Here is an 11,177-nt window from a genome sequence, read left to right on the forward strand (position 1 = left end):
GGACCAGGAGGAGGAAGCCCGAGCGGAGCTTCGCTTGTGGAGGTGGGGATCTGGGTATCTTGGGATTACAAGCCGGGGGTTTCTCTGGGAAGACCTGGATTCCTGACGTAAGGCGTTGGACCTGTCTTCCCGGTACATTTCTCTGCAGTCCTCCTCCTAGGAGGGGAAGTTGGGTTTGGATTCTTAAGTCAAAACTTCAGATGATGGGGTTATGTAAGATGATGGGGAGGGGGGTAGGATACACACCATCTGTGTATAATGATGAGTTACCGAGTGCATCACGTGCTTTACGTGTGAGTAGGGGCAACACCAGCGTCAGACTTACTGTCCGATGCTTGTGTGAGCCCGCAGTGCAGCCCGCGCTGCAGAGGGCTCCGGTAAGCCTGCTGCAGGAGCCTGGAACAAAACCCGCGGATCCCAGGAAAGCCTCCCACACCAGACTTGTTAGCAGATATGCCAACCAGGGTCCATGGATATTTTATGTTTTATTCCCATTCATTTGTGCTAGGTGGAGAAGGAAATGGCATCCCACTCCAGTATTCTTGTCTGGAGAATCCCATGGACAGAGAAGCCTGGTGGGCTGCGTCCATCAGGTCACAAAGAGTCGGACAGGACTGAGCAAGCATTTGTGCTGGGGGCTGAAGTGAAAAAACCACTGACAATCCCTTAACCTAGCTAATGAGCAATGCGACTGCCTTTACAACATGATGACCTGTATCTGAGAAATTTTCAAGTCTGCTTGAGAAGTGAAAATGTGACATCAGCAATATTTTATTTACAAGAGTAACTCCTGAGTTTCATACTCAGCTGTCAATGCCAGGCAATTGCTCTCTGTATAAATTAAAAACTTAACAAAATGATACATCAGCACTGTAGCAAAATCTGAGAAATGTATAAAAGGAGAAGAGAAAATAATTAACATCAATGAGTATGTCACCCGGAGAAGGCAATGGTAACCTTCACTCCAGTACTCTTGCCTGGGAAATCCTATGGACGGAGGAGCCTGGTAGACTACAGTCCATGGGGTCTCGAAGAGTCAGACACGACTGAGCGACTTCACTTTCACTTTTCGCTTTCACGCATTGGAGAAAGTGAAAGTGAAGACGCTCAGTCGTGTCTGACTCTGCGAGCCCATGGACCGTAGCCTACCAGGCTCCTCAGTTCGTGGAATTTTCCAGGCAAGAGTACTGGAGTGGGTTGCCATTTCCTTCTCCAGGGGATCTTCCTGACCCAGGGATCGCACCTTGGTCTCCCACATTGCAGGCAGACGCTTTACCATTTGAGCCAACTGGCAACCCACCCCCGTGTTCTTGCCTGGAGAATCCCAAGGACGGGGGAGCCTGGTGGGCTGCCGTCTATGGGGTCGCACAGGGTTGGACATGACTGAAGTGACTTAGCAGCAGCAGCAGCTTATTCTTGGCCTTTAAGCTTTATTCTGAAGCTTCTCAACATCTTGAGTCCCTTGAGAACATTTCAGTTCAGTTCAGTCGCTCAGTCGTAACCGACTCTTTGTGACCCCGTGAATCACAGCACACCAGGCCTCCCTGTCCATCACCAACTCCCGGAGTTCACTCAAACTCACATCCATCGAGTCGGTGATGCCATCCAGCCATCTCATTCTCTGTCGTCCCCTTCTCCTCCCGCCCCCAATCCTTCCCAGCATCAGAGTCTTTTCCAGTGAGTCAACTCTTCGCATGAGGTGGCAAAAGTATTGGAGTTTCAGCTTTAGCATCACTCCTTCCAATAAACACCCAGGATCGATCTCCTTTAGAATGGACTGGTTGGATCTCCTTGCAGTCCAAGGGACTCTCAAGAGTCTTCTCCAGCACCACAGTTCAAAAGCATCAATTCTTCGGCGATCAGCTTTCTTCACAGTCCAACTCTCACATCCATACATGACCACGGGAAAAACCATAGCCTTGACTAGATGGACCTTGGTTGGCAAAGTAATGTCTCTGCTTTTTAATATACTATCTAGGTTGGTCATAACTTTCCTTTCAAGGAGTAAGCGTCTTTTAATTTTATGGCTGCAATCAGCATCCGCAGTGATTTTGGAGCCCAAAAAAATAAAGTCTGACACTGTCTCCACTGTTTCCCCATCTGTTTCCCATGAAGTGATGGGACCAGATGCCATGATCTTTGTTTTCTGAAAGTTGAGCTTCAAGCCAACCTTTTCACTCTCCTCTTTCACTTTCATCAAGAGGCTTTTTAGTTCCTCTTCATTTTCTGCCATAAGGGTGGTGTCATCTGCATATCTGAGGTTATTGATATTTCTCCCGGCAATCTTGATTCCAGCTTGTGCTTCTTCCAGCCCAGCGTTCCTCATGATGTACTCTGCATGTAAGTTAAATAAGCAGGGTGACAATATACAACCTTGACGTACTCCTTTTCCTATTTGGAACCAGTCTGTTGTTCCATGTCCAGTTCTGACTGTTGCTTCCTGACCTGCATACAGGTTTCTCAAGAGGCAGGTCAGGTGGTCTGGTATTCCCATCTCTTTCAGAATTTGCCACAGTTTATTGTGATCCACACAGTCAAAGGCTTTGGCATAGTCAATGAAGCAGAAATAGATGTTTTTCTGGAACTCTCTTGCTTTCTCCATGATCCAGCGGATGTTGGCAATTTGATCTCTGGTGCCTCTGCCTTTTCTAAAACCTGCTTGAACATCTGTAAGTTCATGGTTCACATACTGCTGAAGCCTGGCTTAGAGAACTTTGAGCATGACTTACTAGCGTGTGAGATGAGTGCAATTGTGTGGCAGTTTGAGCATTCTTTGGCATTGCCTTTCTTTGGGATTGAAATGAAGACTGACCTTTTCCAGTCCTGTGGCCACTGCTGAGTTTTCCAAATTTGCTGGCATATTGAATGCAGCACTTTCACAGCATCATCTTTCAGGATTTGAAATAGCTCAACTGGAATTCCATCACCTCCACTAGCTTTGTTCGTAGTGATGCTTTCTAAGGCCCACTTGACTTCACATTCCAAGATGTCTGGCTCTAGGTGAGTGATCACGCCATCATGATGATCTTGGTTGTGAAGATCTTTTTTGTACAGTTCTTCTGTGTGTTCTTGTCACCTCTTCTTAATATCTTCTGCTTCTGTTGCTGCTGCTGCTGCTAAGTCACTTCAGTCGTGTCTGACTCTGTGCGACCCCATAGACGACAGCCGACCAGGCTCTGCTGTCCCTGGGATTCTCCAGGCAAGAACACTGGAGTGGGTTGCTATTTCCTTCTCCAATGTGTGAAAATGAAAAGTGAAAGTGAAGTCGCTCAGTCGTGTCTGACTAGTAGCGACCCCATGGACTGCAGCCCACCAGGCTCCTCCGTCCATGGGATTTTCCAGGCAAGAGTACTGGAGTGGCTTAGGTCCACACAATTTCTGTCCTTTATCGAGCCCATCTTTGCATGAAATGTTCCCTTGGTATCTCTAATTTTCTTGAAGAGATCTCGTTTTTCCTATTCTGTTGTTTTCCTCTATTTCTTTGCATTGATCGCTGAGGAAGGCTTTCTTATCTCTCCTTGCTATTCTTTGGAACTCTGCATTCAGATGCTTATATCTTTCCTTTTCTACTTTGCTTTTCACTTCTCTTCACGGCTATTTGTAAGGCCTCCTCAGACAGCCATTTTGCTTTTTTGCATTTCTTTTCCATGGGGATGGTCTTGGTCCCTGTCTCCTGTACAATGTCATGAACCTCCGTCCAGAGTTCATCAGGCACTCTGTCTATCAGATCTAGAGATCTATGAGAACATTTAGATAGTCTCTCTTTTCCTTTTTTCCTATTCCAGATTTTATTCCTATTATTTTGTTCTGAAGGATGGTTATTTCTCATTAAAAAAAAAAGTTTGTATTCACCTCTAAATAATGAAAGTTACAAGTCTGGGAAATTGCGGGATCACTGTTTATATGTGTGTGTGTATATTATAATCAGTTTCAGAAAACCCAAGGAAAACAGTCAGTACTCTGGACCAAGCTTATCTTCTTGGGCCAACCAGTAGCACTGGCCCACCTGGTCGCCGTCGTCTTGCTGGGGTGTCTTCACTGGCTTCTAGGTTAGTCCCTGCTGTGGGTTTTCCTTCTCCCTCCCTCTCCCTCACTCACCGCTCCTTCTCAGCTGCTTTGTGTGTCTGTGCTGGTTCCTGGCTTCTGCTCCACCCACCAGCTTTCTTGGGAAAGTGCCTGCGGCCTTGATCCTCTAACTGGCTTTTCCACCTTGTCCGGTTTTAAACGCCCTTTTAAACCCAGCCTGGCACTCTGTGAGGACCTGGAAGGGTGGGATGGGGCGTGGAGGGAGGCTCAAAAGGGAGGGGGTATGTATATATAATTATGACTAATTCGAGTTGATGCACGATAGAGAGCACTGCAGCACTGCAAAGCAATTATCCTCCAATTAAAAACTTAAAAAAAAAAATGATGTGTCTAGTTTGAAAACTCCTTTTATATTTCTAGCCCTGATCTTCCTTGAGCTCTAGTCTCATATATCAAACCGCATAGTGGACATCCTCTCTGTCCATTATCATAGACATTTGAGGATAAACTGTCCTACAAATTCTTACTTCTTGCCCCCATTAACTGCTCCTTAACTCTTCCCCGTCTGAGTTAATGACATTGAATCTGCCCTGCCATCAGGCCAAAGCCTGTGGAGCCATTCTTAACTGCCCTTTTTGTACCCCACACTCAGCCTGTCAGCGAGTCTCATCTCGTTTGTCTCCAGCGTATCTATTCTGAGTCGGATTACCTCTTGCCACATCTGTGCCACCACCCTGGTCCGATCTACTGTGGTTTTGATTCCTTCTCACTGCCTCCCTACTGGGAGGCAGTGGGCTCCCCACATCTGCTCTTCTTCCCTACGAGCCATTCTCCAAATGGGACAAAAGTGATTTTTTTAAAAACATGCATCAGGATATGTCATTCATTTGCTTAAATACCCTCTCATTGCACTTAAAATTAAAGCACACTCCTTTCATGGCCTACAAGGCCTCATGTGATCCACCTCCTACTAACTCCCCGCTTTGCTTCTTCTCACCGTCCCCTTTGTCTGGGACACACTGTGCACACAGGTGCCTGCTTCAGGGCTCGTCTCTGGATGTTCAGGCAGCTGCCGGCTTCCTTCTGCCCATCGCTTGAGTCCCCACCCAGGAGCCGCGTCCTTGTGACAGTCCCAAACAACACTCGGGCACTCTCTGCTCCATTCTTGCCTTTTATTTTCATCTTAGCAGGAAAAATATTTGCGGGACTTCCCCGGGTGGGCCAGGGTTGAGTATCCAATGCAGGAGAAACAGGTTCAGTCTCTGGATGGGGAAGGATTATCCCACATGCTGCAGGGCACTAGCCCTTGGCCTGCGACTACTTGAGCTGGTGAGATCTAGAGCCTGGGCTCTGCAACTAGAGAACTCTGCACTCTCACTGCGAAGGCTGCGGGTTCAATTCCAGTCGAGGAACTAAGATCCTGCAAGCCACGTGGTGTGGTCAAAAAAAAAAGAAAAGGTGATGAGCAGGGCCTCAGGGCTCTACATGGAAAGTGTTTTGGCTCCAGGAGAAACACCATTCTCTACTTTTGAACCTACAAGTCTGTGGACTTTCTTGGGGAAATGGAACGTTAAGAGCTGCTGTGGGGATAGTATTTTTGAAACCTGAACTGTCCATTTTTTCCTCCCTTCCACCCATCCCAAGACAATAATTGAGGCTGTTTCTGTTACAAAAAAGTTATAGAAAAAAAAAAAAAGTAACAGAGCAAAAAGTCCTTGTCTCTCAAGATTCCCAAAGCCTGAAACCTTTAAAGAGATGGTGCTCGGTACTTCTGAGACAAAATGTGATTGAGGAAATTTCTCTGGGGTAAAAAGTGCTCATTCAATCAACAGATACTTACTGAATACCTATTAAGAGCCAGGCACTGCTCTGGAGTCTGGGTATATGGCAAGGGACAGACCGAGTCCCCTCCTGTAGAGGTTTTTCTTTTAATTGAAGTTTATTTACAATATTTTGCTAGTTTTAGGTAACAGCAAAGTGATTTGGTTATATATATGTGTGTATATATACATATAACCAAATAAACATATACACACACATTTTGGGACTTCCCTGGTGGTCCAGTGGTTAAGAATCTGCCTTGTAATGCAGGGGACGCTGGTTTGACCCCTGGACCAGGAATTAAGACCCCACATGCCACACAGCAACTAAGTCCAAATGCTGAAACTAAGAAATGATGCAGCCCAATAAACAAATATTAAAAATGTATCTATACATACATTCTTCAAAAATATACATAAATATATATAATCAAATATATTCCTTTAAAATACATATACATTCTTTAAAATATAATCAAATACTTTTAAAAAATCTATACATTTACATAAGCATTCTTTTGAAAACCCTTTCCATGACAGATTATTACAAGATACTGAACATAGTTCCCTGTATGTGTGTGTGCTTAGTCGCTCAGTTGCGTTTGACTCTTTTCGACCGTATGGACTGTAGCCCTCCAAGCTCCTCTGTCAATGGAATTTCCTAGGTGAGAATACTGGAGTGGGTATTTCCTACTGCAAGTGATCATCCTAACCCAGGGACTAAACCCCACACCTCCTGTGTCCGGCATTGCAGGTGGATTCTTTACCCACTGAGCCATCAGGGAGGCCGTAGTTCTCTGTGCTTTACAACAGGGGTTATTGTTAGTTTGTTTTATATAGGGTAGTGTGTATCTGTTAATGCTGTGCTTTGTGGACCTTTTTAGTAGGGGAGGGTGTGGAGGGACAAATAAATATATCCGATGGTAGTAAGTAGCATAAAAACAAAGAAAACAACAGAGTTACAGGGCAGCCCTGGGAGGTGGGGCAGGGATGGGTACCAGGCAGAGAGGCTGGCCAGGAGAGCCCTCTCTGATGAGGCCACCGACGCAGAGAGATGTACATGAAGAGGAAGGGACCCCGGATCCCTTCTACCCACACTACTGTACAGCGTCCACTTTTCATCGCCCACCACAACTTGCTTTAAAAACAGAAAGTTTTCATACTTCTAAATAGAGAATCACAAGTGGACATAGGGTCAAGAAGGTTCTCCTTGCTTCACTTACGTGGAACCCAAACATCAAAGCGATGAACAGAACCAAGCCGGTACAAATGATGATCAAGGCTTGCTTTGGATATTTTGAGCATGTTGCCTGTCTCCCACGTGGTATAACATTGATTGTTCTCAATTAATGTCTTGATTTGATTGCTGTAAACTTCAACTGGTCTACCTGACTGTGGCGCATCATCCCGTGAGAAATCTCCAGCACCAAACTTCACAAACCACTTTTAACATTAACACGTTCGATCAGTCGGGGCACATTCTCTATACACTGAGCAAACTGTGCTTCAGTTGCGTTTTTACCTTTAAATAATGAGGCATCATATGCTGAAAATGTTCCTTTTTTCTTCCATCTTCCATATTTAAATGGTTACACAAAAATTCACCAATGTGGTTTCTTTGTTTTAATGCATGATGATATGACAGCTGTCACAGTACGATGTAACAAAATTATTTTGAATGAAAAAGACAACTAAGTGCTACTAGAGCCATCGTACAGAAAAAGACTGAACGAACATTTTGGCCAACCCAATACCACTAAGGAAAAAAGTGCCATCAACTAAATGGCACAATATCATAATGCTAATCCCCTGTGACCAACGGATGAGTCACACCACCTCTTGTCGCTCTGAATTTTTTCGGCTCTTCGGAGGGACCCGGCAGTGTCTCTCACCTCCAGTTGCACTGCCTGGCACATGTGACTTGACGGTCCTTTGGCTCTATTTCATTGACAAACGGTCTTGCCTTTTTTTGGCCATAGTCTGTTCTTACAACCCATAAGAATTTAGTGGTTACTTTGAAAGAAAATGTGGAATTATGGTCATAATGAGCACTCTTTTTTTGAACTATAGTTGGCTTACGATATTATACTAGTTACAAGTGGACAACATAGTGATTCACGATTTTTAAAGATTAAATTTTATGTAAGGGGATTACAGAATAATGGCTATATTCCCTGTGCTGTACAGTAGCTCCTTGTAGCTTATTTTATACATAATGGTTTGTACCTTTAACCCCACCCCATCACATCCCTCCCCTCTGGGGGTCACGAGTTTGTTCTCTGCATCTTTGAGTCTGTTTCTGCTTTGTTACATACATTTGTTCACTTTGTTGTTAGATCCCACCTATAAACAAGAATACAGAGTATTTTTCTTTCACTAACTTGTTTCACTTAGTAGGAGCATCTCTAGGCTCATCCATGTTGCGAAGCACTTCTTGCATGTACTTAGAATATTCCTAAATGTCCGCATCACTCACAATCTTTCCATCATTACCATCTCTGCTTCTTCTCCCCAGACTCCCCCCTCACCAACATCCATCCACAAATCTGGGCTTCCACCTCCAGGGATCTTCTGCTGTTAAACTTTTTAATTTTAAAATAACTATAGATCCATGGAAAGTGTCAAACAATTACAAGATTTGCAAGAAGTTGGAAAGATCTCACGCAAGCTGCATAGTTTTTCTCAAAACCAGGGGACTGACACGGAGCCAATGTGTGCGTGCAGCCCTATGTCACTGGGCCACATACGGATTTGTATAACCTCTGGGGCGTCCCTGGCGGCTCAGAGCGTAAAGGATCTGCCTGCAGTGTGGGAGACCTGGGCTCAACCCTGGATTCGGAAGATCCCCTGGAGGAGGGCATGGCACCCCACTCTAGTATTCATGGGTTTCCCTGGTGGCTCAGACGGTAAGGAATCCACCTGCAACGTGGGAGACCCAGGTTCAATCCCTGGGTCAGGAAACCCCCCTGGAGGAGGGCATGGCACGCCACTCCAGTATTCCTGCCTGCAGAATCCCATGGACAGAGCAGTCTGGCAGACCATGGGGTCGCAAAGAGTCAGACACCACTGAGTGACTGGGCATGCCGGCACACGTACACCAGAATCAAGATACAGAATTCTACTACATGAGCTTAAATATCCACCCTCCTACACTCCTAATTCCAGGAAATCACTAATTTCCCTGTGTTTTCCATTTCATAACATTCATTCTGAGAAAGACGCTATAAATGGAACTACACACTGTGTGACTGTTTGAGACCAGTTGTTTTTTTCACTGAGATAACGTCTTTGAGATTCATCCAAATTGTTGCCCGTACCAATAGTTCATGCTTTTTTATTCCTGAGATCTCCAAGCTGTGATGTATCATAGTTTAACTATTCACCTGTTGTAGGAAGTGTTGTTTCCAGTTGTTAGCCATTAAAAATAAAGCTGCAATGAACACCCTCCTGTGTGGACCTAAGATTTCATGTCTCTAGGCAAAATGCCAGGAATATGATTGATTGCTGAGTCATATGGTATCCATTTAGTTTTTCCTAAGAAACTGCCAAACCGTGCCAGAACACCGATTTACATGCCATGAGCAATCTATGAGTGACTGTTTCCCAGGGGTTCACTTCATATTGTCACTATTTTTAAAGTTAGCCATTTTGATGAGTGATATTTTACCATGAATCATTTTAATTTGTGTTTCTCTAGTGGCCAGTTCGGAGAAGGCAATGGAAACCCACTCCAGTACTCTTGCCTGGACAATCCCATGGACAGAGGAGCCTGGCAGGCTGCAGTCCATGCGGTCACCAAGATTCGGACACGACTGAGCGACTTCACTTTCACTTTTTGCTTTCATGCATTGGAGAAGCAAATGGCAACCCACTCCAGTGTTCTTGCCTGGAGAATCCCAGGGACGGGGGAGCCTGGTGGGAGGCTGTCTGTGGGGTCGCACAGAGTTGGACACAACTGAAGTGACTTAGCAGCAGCAGCAGCAGTAACCAGTTATAATGAACATCTATTTATATGACTGCCATTCATGTGTGTGTGTGTATATATATATATATTTGTTTTTTGTGAAATGTCTCTCCATGGCTTTTGTCCATTTTCTAATGAGATTGTTAATTTAAAAAGGTACTTTGAGAATTCTGTATATATTCTAGAGGAATCCTTTGTGAACTATATGGTTTGCAAATATTTTCTCCAAGTCTATAGCTTTTCATTCCCTTAAGTATCTTTCACAGAGAAAAAGTTCTCAATTTTGATGGAGTCTACTTTATTGATTTTTAAAATTTTATGGACCATAGTTTTGACATAATGCCTGAAAACTTCACCCAAGCTCTACACCCTGAAAACTTTATGTATTTTTCTTATCAGTTTTATAGTTTTATATTTTATACTTAACTCTATGATCTTTTTTTTTTTTTTTGCTGATGGAAATCCAACTATTTGTTAAAAAGACTATCGTTCAGGATTCCCTGGTGGTCCAGGGGTTAGGACTTGATTCTCACTGTCGTGGCCTGGGGTTCAACCCCTGGTTGGGGAACTAAGATCCTGCAAGGCACGTGGTATGGCTAAGAAAAAAACAAAAAACTGTCCTTTCTCCATTGAGTTACTTTTGCACCTTTGTCAAAAATCAGTGGGTTGTACTTGTGTGGGGCTATTTCTCAGTCCTCTGCTGCTGCTGCTGCTGCTGCGTCACTTCAGTCGTGTCCGACTTTGTGTGACCCCATAGACGGAAGCCCACCAGGCTCCCCCGTCCCTGGGATTCTCCAGGCAAGAACACTGGAGTGGGTTGCCATTTCCTTCTCCAATGTGTGAAAGTGAAAAGTGAAAGTAAAGTCGCTCAGTCGTGTCTGACCCATAGCGACCCCACAGACTGCAGCCTACCAGGCTCCTCCATCCATGGGATTTTTTAGGCAAGAGTACTGGAGTGGCTTGCCATTGCCTTCTCCGCTCGGTCCTCTATTCTACTCAATTGATCTATGATGCGTCTATTTATCTAACATCACACAGTCTTGACTATAATGTCTTGAAACTGGGTAGTGTCATTACTTCCAGTTCACTCTTCTCTTTCACAATTATTTTAGCTCCTAAGCTCCAAATAAATTTTAGAATGATCTTGCGTATACCTACAGAAAGTATTGCTTGGATTTTGGTAGAAATTTTTCACCCTGATTATTAACGTGGGGAGAACTGACACTTTTAAGTCATTGGGCCCCCGACCCATGAACGGGATACTTCATTTACTCAGTCCTTCGGATTTCCTCATCCTCATTTTCACAGTTTTCAGCATTCAAGTCCTATACATGTTTTGTTAGGTTTACACCTAGTTTTTTTTTTTT

Source organism: Moschus berezovskii, chromosome 26 (genome assembly GCF_049115385.1).
Source record: "Moschus berezovskii isolate FMDL1 chromosome 26, NW_MosBer_1.0, whole genome shotgun sequence".
NCBI classification, from domain to species: domain Eukaryota; kingdom Metazoa; phylum Chordata; class Mammalia; order Artiodactyla; family Moschidae; genus Moschus; species Moschus berezovskii.